The sequence below is a fragment of the Callorhinus ursinus genome, unplaced genomic scaffold (genome assembly GCF_003265705.2).
Source record: "Callorhinus ursinus isolate GAN/ISIS: 27379988/994484 unplaced genomic scaffold, GSC_fseal_2.0 scaffold1, whole genome shotgun sequence".
NCBI classification, from domain to species: Eukaryota; Metazoa; Chordata; class Mammalia; order Carnivora; family Otariidae; genus Callorhinus; species Callorhinus ursinus.
In genome coordinates, this window is record NW_027397063.1 from 143,826,074 (window position 1) to 143,838,620 (window position 12,547).

At 40.8% G+C, this 12,547-nt stretch overlaps 1 protein-coding gene across 3 annotated transcripts in view; it reads right to left on the bottom strand.

The window, feature by feature from the left end:
* The window catches only part of ARPP21 (cAMP regulated phosphoprotein 21), a 153,797-nt gene extending 146,556 nt beyond the window's left edge, over window positions 1-7,241 (bottom strand). Inside the window, exon 1 of one of the 3 annotated variants that reach the window (XM_073902226.1) lies at window positions 6,955-7,241. The gene's annotated coding sequence lies outside the window, so the exon portion shown is untranslated. Of the gene's footprint in view, window positions 1-3,644; window positions 3,722-5,656; window positions 6,514-6,954 lie in introns of those variants that run through there. The other 2 variants (XM_073902222.1, XM_073902234.1) reach the window with 2 other exon arrangements.
* Between the last annotated feature and the right edge of the window lie 5,306 nt (window positions 7,242-12,547).

Genomic DNA, 12,547 nt, shown 5'->3' on the forward strand with positions numbered 1-12,547 from the left:
CACCTGAAAGCAACCTAAGTTACTCAACAGTTGGAGGATGGCTAGGCCTTCTGAGTTACATGTCAAGGGATAGTACATTTAGACCACCAGGACCTTGAAACTTTTTGAAATTGATGTTCCATTTTGTTCTCTAAAGATGTCAAAACATTTTACCTCAATTATTGGTGTTGTTTCTTAATTTCAACTAGGTCAAAATATGTCAACATGGATTTTTTCCCCTTTAAGTATGATTCTAGGGAGGAGAATGTTCTAAAGTGAATATTGCATCTTAGCAATCAGAAGAAAAGCCACTCATCTGGTTTCCACTTCCCTGGAGACTGTCCTCGTTCTTAAGTATTTAGTGCGTAATAAAGAATCAACCTAAGATCCTACAAATGTAAGGGAATGCGCATCCATTATTAAGCATTCCTGCACTAAGTCTAGTTAAGAATTCACCAAGTTCTTCTTTTGGATGTCCCTATCACAAGGACTTATTTCCTAGCTTGTGTGGGTATCAGGAAGAGATTACTGGTTTATCTTGGTAGATAAGCTTTGTAAATATGTCTCAGCACTGCAGAAAGAAAGATTACATGTTACGCTAAGTGATTCTGGGTGGAAACATCAACCACAATGTGCCAAATAAATCTCAAACTTTGCCAAAACATTTGAAATAAAAAGTGACGTAACTGTTTTCTTGTTAAAAATCTCGAATTTTTCCCCTGAATTAAAACCATATTTTTTATTTTCATTTATCTTAAAACCAATGTTATTATTTACAGAAGTGATTTTGTTAGCGAGATCTCGATATTTTGTGTGTTCTCCACGGTGGATTTCTAATTTATGAACTGTTGTGTCATTTTGAAGTAATGTGAAATGTGAGAATGTGATTAAGAGGCCTGTTCTTAAAAGGGATGATTACTAGCGGCCCCCCCCCCTTCACCTGGAGAAAATGACATTATTTTCTGTTGCTAGACAGAAAGAGCAATTGTAAAGTCTGTTACTTTAAAAATGCATACATTTATTATGAATACGTGCCTTGAGTGAGACAATTTTGGACTAATTTTTCAGCATTTCAGTAAGTCGCAACTGCAGTTTTATCCTAATAGGCATCCCTTGATTATAAAACTCAGAAAAATCTTATATAACATGTGGCATGGACACATACATTAAGCAGGGGTATAAAAAAACTGCCAGAAGAAATTTCCTTGGGCAAAGCATGTGGAGGAATTCAAAATATTGATCTACTGTGGCCATAGATAGTGATTAACACTCGTTCCACCTGGCAACACTAAGCTCTATGTGGCAGCTAGAAAAGAGGAACCTAACATAATGCTAAGGATTCGTTCTGAAAGTAGAGAGTCAGTTTGGTGTATTCAAGCCAATCCTTTTATTTTTTTCGAAACGCTCTCCATTTTCTTGGTATAATGATTTTAGTTCGCTTTTTGGTTTACCTGCACAGCAGGTGCAGAAAGGTCCCAGTAATATTAGAGAAAGGTATATTCAAAATGTTATATGGGCATTTTATACCTTAAGAAAATATCACCAGACTACAGAGGATTTGGGGACCTAAAGGTAACAAGGTTACCGAAAATTAAAAACTGCTGAATGAACTTGATGCTCCATCCCAAGCAATTAATTCTTTATCAAGAATATTATATTTATGTATACAATTTAAACACTTTGTATCTCAGCTTATATCTGATCCTTATGGCAATGAAATGGTTGTGATGTAAATGCAAGTAATAAATCCTGTGAACATCCAGGGCCCGGTTTAATCCAAAATGAGCAAAATTAATTTAGATAAGGCACTAAAAAAAAATCAATTTATTAGAACTTGGCATGAATGTACCTTAAAGGAAACTAACACTCAGAAGCAAAGATAGCCTGAGAAAAACAAACCCAATCACAGATACATCTTTACCTTCAATAGTCCTTCAGCACTTACTTATAGCACTGCTTGAAATTATTTATCATATTTAACTTTAAATGTTAGAATGAAAAACAAAAGAAAGGAAAGTCAGCGGAAACATAGAGGCTCTGGAACCACAGATTCCCTAAAAAATAAAAATCCTTTGTCTAAAGAGAGGAAGTCTGTATTTTATAAGTTCATCACTGACTTAAAATGTGTCCAGAACTTTCCAGGTGACCTAATGCATTTCTAAAGAAGCCAATTCTTTTTCTGATTAGAAATTCACAAATTTCTAAACACGCTACCACCGTGTGGTACCAGGTAAAATGATGCCAGTACTTACCATCTGAAGAAATGACTTTCACTGTCCACATCATTTTGAAGCCCCACATTCTTTCCTAACCTTGTTGCAAAGCAGATGAATTACATTAACTTATATGCAAACGGTTCATTTGCAATTTCCAACCTTATGGACTTCAAACTCTCTCCCAATCCTAATGAGAATCCTCAGTTATATTCACTTCTGTCTATGTTGTACATTGTGTCTTCAGGGGCTGACTCATTCCACACTCTACTCATGTAGCTTATCATTATCTTGTCCACAGACAAAATTTACACTGAATTCAGATGAGAATGCCCACTAACTTGAGAATCTTGAGAAAGGTATCAGCATTGTGGTCCAAACAGCATGACCACCAAGGACAAGATTACAGCCAGTGTGTAATTATTTTCCCCCTCTAGAAGTCCAAAGTAGAAAACACAACAACAAATTAGAGTAACTCCTTACAATGCATTTCTCTTATTAGTTTATTTAGTGGGGGGGATTATTCTTCATAGAAATTGGCAAAACCTAGAAAAACTCTGTACGTTACGCTAACGGCTTTATTTAATAATAGTAATATAATTATTATTCCCCACTTAAAAATTTCTCACTTTCTCTTATGTTTATTAATTTTTAAATTACTTAGGCATTTGTCTAATTAGCTTCACTTTGAACAAAGATATAACCTGATTATTGCATGTTGTAAGTATGAAAATGAACAACAGAGACCTTTCTGATTGAACGTTTTCACTGTCTACCTCAAGACAGGTGTTCTACATTATACAGACGTTGGAGACAGAGGGCTTCTTATGTTTTACGCACTATAACATTAAGATATTTCCCCCTTCATTATAACATTCCAAAAATTATTAGTGCTGCCTCTGCTATCTACATTTTAAAAATACTTAACCTTCGGTAAGGTAATCTATTGAGCTTATCTCAAAATAAGGAGAGAAAACAACTCAAATTTTCTACCAAGTTCAACCAAAACTTCCCGCTTCACTTAGCTGCCACAATTCTGGAATCAGACTCCAAGTTTATAAAAGAAAAACAAAAATTCACAAGGCAGAGCTTCAAGTTATAATATCTTAGGAGGATGTTAGTTATTTTATACCTATAACATTTTACAAGCTCCAAACCCTCCACTAGAACAGTATTTTAGGAATCTGAAATTATTTCTGCACTTCTCACCATCCAAGAATCTGATAGCTTGTATGAAAAATAGTATGTGTGCAGCAACTCCTTGGTGAGTATTTCCTTTAAGTTTTAAGGCATTCAAATGATTGAGTCTTCTTTCTAGGAATTACTGAAGAGGTTTATGAAAACACATAGCAGACTATTCATGTGTAATTCTCTCACTAAAATCGATTGATTTCTGTTAGTACAATACATTAGGACTAATTAAAAATACCATATCCAGCAGCCAGTCTGTACCTTTTCATATATCCTTCTCCAGTATCCAAAAGCATGCACTGCTCTGTCTTCCATCATGCTTCTTTTATTGCTGAGTGAGGCGCTCGTTCCTTCATTAAATAGTATTAAAAATAGACAGCCAAGAACTCCCCAGTGGAGCATGCTCTAACAGAGCTAATGCCACAGTTCTCAAGGTAACCATACTCAGCTGGGATCTAAGAGGGAAAGTCACTGGGAGATCAGCAATTTGCAAATCTAATAGCTCACACAAACCTGTCTCTGTCTGAGTTGAATACTGTAAAAGAGAAATCAGCATGTAGTGAAATTAAGCCACTGAAAAGCTCAAGTCAATTTCTGAAGCTGTAGAAGTTTCTTTAAATATGCCTTACCTAAGCCAAGTATTCTGTTAAGTAGGCATTCACCTACAGCAATTGATTTATATTATTATTTATCAAATAACGTAAGTCATGTCAAGAGGAACGGAGCCATGTATGCATAGCATCTAAATGTCTTAAAAACTGCATAAAACCAAATTATTCAAAGCAAACAAATAGTATTGATAAGCAAGGACAGTATGAGGTTAGCCTTTTGAATCTTTTGTGATGAAGTGTATTCCTTAAAGAATATCCTAAAATTCCCCAGAAAATTTAAAAATATTCTGTTAGTTGAAATGATAAAAAGAAGTAAAGGAATGTGATAGGAGAGGAAATACGGGATCAAACACAAATACATACCTTACAAATCCATATAAATCTGAAATGAGCGCATATATAATTTTTCACATGTGATCCACGTTAGGAGTGCAGCAGAAGCGATTACTGCCAAAATAGTACATTACTTGGCTATTTGAACAGAACATAGCTAGAGCTCTTGGCTTCCAAATGACTGTCTTTTGTGAAAATGACATTAACTAAAATCCTATTAAGACATACAAGTCCCATGGTGACACAAATACAGAGGATCAAAGGAGTAGGTGCATTTATTTTAAAGTGTATGTCAAAGGTTTTCTAACTTTTACCAAAAGAAAAATGATTTCCTGTCATCTCCATTTCTGTTTTCTTAAAACAATCATAGTGATTTTGATCTCCAAAGTAGGTGAGGAGGAGGTGGAAATCATTTGGAATTATTCAGCATTTGAGCAAAATCTTGTACAGATTCATTCAACTTTGGGGAATGTCATTCTTTTCGGAGAGTGTAAAGTGTCATACCATTAGCCTTTAAAAATCAGAAATCAAAATGGGTATCTGCACTCTGAACACATTCTCAAGAAATGATTTCTACCAGCCTTGCCCTTTGCTTACTAGTCTCCCATCCCTTTGTAACTTTCGATGCCCCCTTTGCCTTTCCTTTTAGGCTTGGTCTCTGTCCTTATCTCGTATCTTAAGGAGGTGATCAAGTGCTGAGCCTGAGCAGCTGTCAGCAACCACATCCACTCCAGCTCTATTTCTATGCATAAACATTAGCTGAGTCCATTTCTCTTCCTAAGAAACTTTCTAAATACATGATCAATTCAGCTCAATTCCACCACCATATCTACAACCCAAGATAGAACACATTAACTTTGGAGTTTGCAATGAAACACAGATTTCAAACACATGTAAAAATAAAAGGTAATATCTTTTCCCCCAAAAGCCCTTGGGAGCCAGACCCTGAGTCCCGCAAGAACAACAAACTGATTACAACTTTTTTGCTTCTTGCATAGTTCTCTTTCAAATGAAATAAAGAGGGTCCCAAACTTTCTACCGTGAAACCTGCCTAAATCACTGAGACTTCTCTGATGAAAAGAACTGCCCTTCTCAGTTCTCTTCCAGCTTTCCTGGTCAGCCTCATCTGGGGGAGGGGAGTCTACCCCTCCGTTGATGAAACATAAAAACACAATACATGTATGACATCAACAGTTTTCTACAGACATGAAGGAGAAATACAGACGAGAAACAAATCTAAAGAAAAACACAGATATACGGCAGAAAGGAGGAGAAAAAAAAAATCACAAAAGACGTGCAATGTTCACGTCGGAAGACCTTGATTATTACCTTGACCGAACAGTGTTGGGTATCCCCCCAGCGTCTTGGTGCCTTGATTGATTTGATTTAGTTTTTGATTTTTATTAATATTGTTTCTCAATGATTGAATTGGCTGGATTTGTTTGGTTTAGCTTGGCTTTTTTTTTTTTTTTTTTGGTCGATTTATTTAACTGCTAGTAAAACGAGCTTTCTGCAGCGTCGGCAGCTGGGATCCACGCGCGGCTGCGGCGACCGTGGTGGCTTTGGCTGACGACCCCGCTGCCCCCGCTGCTTGTCGCTGCTCCGGACGAGCTCAGGGGGCGCCGCCGCCGCCTCCTCTGCCGGGCTGGCTTCGGGAAGTGAAGGAGCCCCCGCCTCCTGTCTGCCAGTCTGTCCCTCTGCACGTCTGTCTGCCTGACTGTCGCTCAGCCGGGCAGCTCAGCGCTGGATTTTCGCTCTCCTGCGCTCTGCTCTCGGAGCTGCCACTCGCGCCGGCTGGCAGTCCGTGCGTGTGTCGGTCTGTCGGTCCCTCGGCGTGTCTCGGTCCCACTAGCAATGCAAGGTCCCTGTTCCAGTCTTCTGTGCCCGCATCGCTCTCAAGCTCCCACTCAATGCCCCGGCCTCTTCCTTCGGACAGTGGAGGGCGTCTGGAGGGGAGGGTGCACGCGAGTGCTGCTCGCTCTCTCGCTCTCTCGCTCCCTCTCTCTCTCTCTCTCTCGCGCGCGCCCTCTCCCTCTGTCTCTCTCCCTCTCTCTCTTCCTTTCCCTCTCTCTCTCTCTCCTTCTGCCTCTCCTCAGCGTTCTGCTCTCCCTGACTCAAGCTGTCTAACTGCTCCCACCTGTCCGTTGCTCTGTCACTCTGTCGTCCCACCCCGAGCCAGCCAGCCTCCGTCCGTCCCTCTGTCCCGCGCCCCTGCCTCCCCGCCTCCGCCGCCTGCCCCTCCGCCAGTCCCTGCCCTCCCACGCGCCCGGCTCCTCCCCGCAGCCCCGGCCGCATCCGTCCCCGCCCCGGCCGCAGCCTCCAGCCCCCCGGACCGCCACGCCCGGGAGCCGGCCGGGGCCAGGCGCCTGCGGGGGCCAAAGCCTCTGCCACTGGGCGCGGCCGGAGTTGGCAGAGAAGGAGCGCGGGCACCTGCCGGGTGTGCCCGGCGCGCAGTGCCATCCATTCCCCCGGCAGTTCTCCGCCAGCCCCGAGGCTGGAGACAAAGCGCCAGAGCCACGCGCAGCAGCGTGAGCTTCATTAATCAGAGGGAAAACTGGCACGCTGTCCCCTGCCCCTCCACACCGCCTCCCCGCTCCCCGCCCCCGTGCCCGAGCCCGCCGGCGTACCTCTCCCGGGGGCACCTCCGACTGCTGCGGACACTTGCCCAAGCCCAGCTCACTCCCTTCCTCCGCTGCTCACTCTCCCGGCCAACTCTGCAGAGAATATCCCACAATAATAACACCTCACTCCACCCAAATGAATCCGTAGCCTCCGAGCTCTCAAAGATTCTCGGCTTCGAGCAAGACCAAAAGTCCGGGCGTGTAGCGCCAAGTGCACTCCCTGTGGGCGACTGCCCAGACCGCTGCCCACCCGAGCGCCGATTTAGAATCACAGCGGTGCCGCAGATAGCCGGGCAGGGTAGGGCGCGGGGTCGGGAACAGAGTTGACATCCGAAGAAATTAAAGCGCTGCATTTCCCGTTTGTTCTGGAGATGTGCTATTTTTATTACCTGTAATTCATTTTTTTTTTCATTGTCTCGGGGCACTTACTACCAAAAGGGGAAAAAAAAAAAAGGAATCGTGGAGGAATGGGGATACATTTCCGGAATACCGCCCACCCTTCCTGAGTGAATGTAGAGCCTACTTTTCCAACATTATAGGTCACCAGCCAAGATATATCACTCTGGCTTTCTGCCCCCAGCTGAGAGCAAGGCATTTGATTCTGGGCTTCTTTGCTAGGTTGTTATTAATGTGAAGCAAAATTATAGTTGTACACGCCTGCATGGAATTGCCAAAGCTCATTTTGACAGTATCCAGCATTTCAGTTTCTAAAATGTAGACGCTGAATAACTATGGATCTGGTACAATGAACGCCCCACAATAAATTGAAGAGGAGAAAATCAACTTTCACCAGCTGCAATTAGTAACCCCATGAATAGATAACAAATAAATAACTAGCGTAAACCATGCCATGAAAATTTCCATGTCCTTTTAGTTTCATTTATTGGCATCCATTCCTAATGACAGACATTATACACAGATTTATTAAGGGATATGCCTTCTACTTTTTATAGGAGTGTAATTTCAACAGCTGTATCTGTGTTCACAGATACTAAGATATTGATTAAAAATATCACACAGATGATATGTGTAGTTCTAGAAAATGCTATAAAAATAGGATAATGTTGTTCTGGTCCTTCATGAACAGATAATTATTTTCCAAATATTAGAAATTGTCTCCCTTGGGGATCACTTCTTGCTGGGATAAGAATGAATCTGCTGTATAAGATTTCAGCAAATGAAGCCCGAAGAATTTAAAACCCTTATGTTGATCTATTTTCTGAGGATTTCTACTCGGTGCCCTCCAAAAGCATTTTGACAGACATTCCCCACCCCCCTCCTGCCAGTCGTATGGAATTCAAGGGAAAATTAATAAAAAGGTATTTCTTATTCTCTTTCCTTTCTTTTATCTTAAGTCATGTTCTTAAAAAACCTGCTTTTCTTTTTAGGGAAATTGTGCCAAGTTGTTTTGTGCCATAAATTCACACAGTTGGGATTGCATGGGAAGAGGGTCGATGTCCTTGATTTTCCTTCTGGACAGGGCTACACCTAAGCATCTCTTGAATGGATGGATGGCTAATCTACTAACAAGAAACCTTAACAGCTTGCTTTTAATACACAAAGTGTTCCTAGAACAAATCAGATTTCACTCTGAGAGTTGACAAAAAAAAAAAAAAAGGAACTCCACCCTACTCCATCCTATAGATTGGATATAGCAATTGAGCCCAAGGAAGGGGGACTCAATCAGTACTATTAGAACTGATTATGTTAAAGAACAAGATAGAATATTTCAAGAACTTCAGTGTATGAACAATGATGATGAAATTTATTGTGATTTCTCATGGATTTTAGCCTTTATTAAAAAAAAAAAAAAAGCACCCCAGCAGTTGGGCGGCTCAGTTTGTTGAGCATCTGACTCTTGATATCAGCCCCCATGTCAGGCTCCCTGCTCAGTGGGGAGTCTGCTTGAGGATTCTCTCCCTCTCCCTCTGTCTGTGCCCCATGCCCCACTCATGCATGCACTTGCAAGCTCTCTCTCTCTCAAATAACTAAAATAAATCTTTGGAAGAAAGAAAGAAAGAAAGAAAGCACCCCAAGAAGAATAACATTAACTTGCTTTAATTAAAATTTTCTACCAAGGGGGCCTGAGCGACTTAGTCAGTTAAGCGCTGGACTCTTGATTTCTGCTCAGCTCATGATCTCAGAATTGCAAGATGGGGCCTAGTGTGGGCTCTGCAAACAGCATGGAGTCTGCTTGAGGCTCTCTCTCTCCCTCTCACTCTTGCTCTCACTCTCTGCCCCTCCCCCCGCTTGCACTCACTCTCTAAAAATACATAAATAAATCTTTAAAAAATTTTTCTACCTGTTCTCATAATATTTTGCAAAAATTAGGAACTGGAGAAAGTTCAAGTTTATTCAAGGCCGTGTAGATAATGAGCATTCGGCTCTCCAATTTTAAATTTTGTGTGTCCCAATGTGGTACTAAAATATACTTTTGGGAATATGGGGCAGGCAGTGAGCAATAGGTGATTCTCCTAGACTTTCAGACGGTGTATTTCCTTAAACAATTTGAAACAGTTGCCATTCCTTCCAGTCCTTGGCCTGTCATGTATTTACTACTAAACTCACAAAAACTGCTGTGCACCTGATTGGGCCCCTGGGTGACAGATCCACCATGCCAGTTGCCAAAGTGTTTATGCACTGAAAGCATCCCAACTTCAGGGGTAAGAAGTAGTGGTAGTGGGGAAAGAGAAGGCTGTGATGTTACTGCCTTCGTCTGGATGCTTTTGAATTTATTTGGTATCAGATTGAAATGAAAAAGCATACATGTAACCAGGTAACCCCAGCTTGGGGAGTTGAGCTCACCTACACACTGGCAAACATCGAAGATTGTCGACAAGCTCCTTTAAACACATATTCCCCTAAGACACTAAATTAGTGCCCTTTAATGAAGCTTCCAAATTGGATTTTCAAAAGAAGGCAAATAGCTAAAATAGCCCAGCTACCTTCATAAGCACCTTTTCAGCTGAAGCGAAAAGTGGAATTTCCATGCTGTTGAACTTCCATCATTCCTCAACAATTAGGCTGGGAGGAATGCCCCTTTAGGGCATTCTCCCCACCACAGTAAAGGCCCAGAAATCCCCTGGAGAGACTTCTCATTTGCCCTGTTTTCAACAAAACCTAGGGTCTATTAAATACCAGTCTTGGGTTTAAAGCCATACAAATATGCGTGGCGCGGAAAGGCAAGGTAATAAGAAGTGGGGGGGGGGGGAAGATTCGCATTTCAACCAGAAAAGTTTAGCTCCCCATTCTTATTTTGTGCGAAGCCAAAATAACTCTAAAACACATTTCAGAACATCAACAAAGAATGTTACATCACGTATGCATCTGAGCATGAAGAAATGTCACGATCAAAAACAAAGAGGATTTGGGAGACTAGAAACCAAATGTTCTGATGGCACAGATCCCTTGACTGGCAGCCATGTTTCCTCTGTAGTCTGCTGCGCGCAGTATAAGAAAATTATCGCCGTGAACCCTCGGTGTTCTCACAGGCAGACCACAAATGAACACTGTCCTGCACACGCACACTGTGATGCTTTGCTGAGAAGGCAAACCAAGAAATTTCCTCAAAAATGAATGTGTGTAGTATTTTCACGGCAATGCATCTAAATCAGAGGAGGGACAAGAAGTCAAGAGATGTTTAGAAAACCTGTCACTGAAAAATCTGAGCACCAAAAGACTGGAAAGTCTGTTGCCTAAATTGTGTTATTTCTTTTCCACATCTCTTGGAATAGAAATGCCCGCATACGGACACATCCTTAGTATTGGGGGGTTTTGTCCCCCAGACCCCCAGAGCACTGTGTGTCTTGCTCCTCTGCACTTTCTGCCCTGAGGGACCCATGGCTTGCTTTGGCGGAGCTGAGGCATACGCAGCACGCAGCAGAGCTCAGGATGCAGGAGTTCTTTCTGACTGCAGAGCAGGTGTGTGCAGGCAGGACGACTAGCAGGCCCCGTGGACATGGCCAGCGTTGGCACTCCCCTCCAGGACCTGCGTCAGCATGCAGTGCTCTCAACCTCCTACACAAAATGATTTTGATTTTTAAAAACTGAGTCCAGAAATGAAGCAGAAGCAATGGGAGTATATATGAGGAGAACAGAGGTAATGTTAGCCTGCTGAAATGCGGGGAATTATACCAAGCATAACGTAACGTTTGCCAAAGCTCAGTGTGTCATCCTGCCTCTATTCTCACATTCCTGTTCCTGAGATACAACATTTTCCTCCATAATGAACACCGTTCTCCTTTTCACTCAAAGGAAGACAAAGGTTACCAAGTTATTCAGAACTTGGAATAATACAGTTGGCTTCTCGACAGTGAGATAATATTAAGAGGTCTCTGAATTAGCCACTAGAATAAAGCAGCTACAATCCATCTCTAATGAAACACAGGACATTCGCATCTTAAAACTGTGCTTCATAACTTAAATTAGTGTGTTTGTGTGTGTGTGTGTATAAAAGGTAAAATATATCCACCATATTCATATTCCAAAAGAGTACCAAGATCTTACTGGAAACCAGATTGTTGGCCAATACCTGGCATCTGAAGAAAACATTATGGAGATTTGTAATTCTGCATGAATGTACAGCTTGTTCTCCAAATCTACTCTTTGAAGAAAATTTCTCTCTCTCTTTTCTTAAAAATAAATGTACATTTGCAAAATCTAGAGTCTTATTGTTAAAAAAAAAAAGAGGTTGAGGGTCAAAATTTAAAAGGAAGAAAATAAAAATATCTCAAAATACAACCACCCAAACAGCTATCACTTTGGTGTTTAGCCAATCTCTGCACATACATATCCGCAAATGTAAAGCAATGTTTTACATAAATGAATTGCAAAATGCATGTTACTTCATAATCTGCTCCCTGCTCTTTACTTTAGAATAAGTCATGGGAGTTCTTTTCATGACATTGACTATTTCAACATATTAAAGAGAGTATAGTAGCCTATTAAATACAAATTACATGTGTGTTATACATAAGTGAAAACTATTCGTGGGCAGGGTTTCCAAATTAGAGGATTATCCCTTTTGGGCAAATCTTGAACATTTGAATTGCTCATCAAAAGTATCTATACTTTACATTTTGGCACAACACTAGATTTAAAGATGATATATCAGCTTCAAAATATCTTTTGTTTTGATAATTGATCTTTATTAAAGATATTTCCTTCCTTGTATAAATTATATAGATTTACAAGTAAATATAACATTTAAAAACATATAAAACATTTTTCTGCACGTATTTTTAATTAAATTGTATTAAATTAAGGCAAAAATATTTGTTATGGAAAGAGAATTAAATAAAAATTCTGTAAGCTTACTAATTATCTTTTGGCTTCAGACTTTTAACACAGATATCACTTTTTTTCTCTATAAAAAGGGTAAATATTTGAGGAAGCTGTGTGAACTTTTATAGGCCAAGAAGCTATAATTTGGTGGACTGCAGATCTGCCTTCTTTCTCTCCAGAAATAAAGCAAATCCCTAGGAACCATGGGCAAACCTCCAAACCATTATTTTGATCCTCTTTCTTTTCTTATCATTTTAATCATGTGGACTCCACAGAGCCAAAAATCACTAATTTGACTTACATTATCATATATTTA